Here is a 655-nt window from a genome sequence, read left to right as displayed (position 1 = left end):
GGGAAGGTGACACCCTGTGTGTTGATGTAAAGTCTTTTGACAGGGAAGGTGACACCCTGTGTGTTGATGTAAAGTCTTTTGACAGGGAAGGTGACACCCTGTGTGTTGATGTAAAGTCTTTTGACAGGGAAGGTGACACCCTGTGTGTTGATGTAAAGTCTTTTGACAGGGAAGGTGAGTGACACCCTGTGTGTTGATGTAAAGTCTTTTGACAGGGAAGGTGACACCCTGTGTGTTGATGTAAAGTCTTTTGACAGGGAAGGTGACACCCTGTGTGTTGATGTAAAGTCTTTTGACAGGGAAGGTGACACCCTGTGTGTTGATGTAAAGTCTTTTGACAGGGAAGGTGACACCCTGTGTGTTGATGTAAAGTCTTTTGACAGGGAAGGTGACACCCTGTGTGTTAATACAAAGTCTTTTGACAGGGAAGGAGGGGGAAGACAGGTGCTATCAGCCTGCACTTTCAGCTTTTGGTGCTGCCCTCAGTGGCTTCAGCTGTCCAAAGAGGAGAGGACAACAGACTTGGCATGCTGTTCACCGGCGTTACAAGACACAGACACAATGATTGATGAGTGGTGGTGTGTCCATCAAGATCGATGATGACCATCGTTGTCATCCAGATGGGGGATGGGGGATGGGGGGAGGGTGGTGGTGT

This window comes from Babylonia areolata, chromosome 4 (genome assembly GCF_041734735.1).
Source record: "Babylonia areolata isolate BAREFJ2019XMU chromosome 4, ASM4173473v1, whole genome shotgun sequence".
Lineage (NCBI taxonomy): Eukaryota > Metazoa > Mollusca > Gastropoda > Neogastropoda > Buccinidae > Babylonia > Babylonia areolata.
This window is presented reverse-complemented; position numbering follows the sequence as displayed.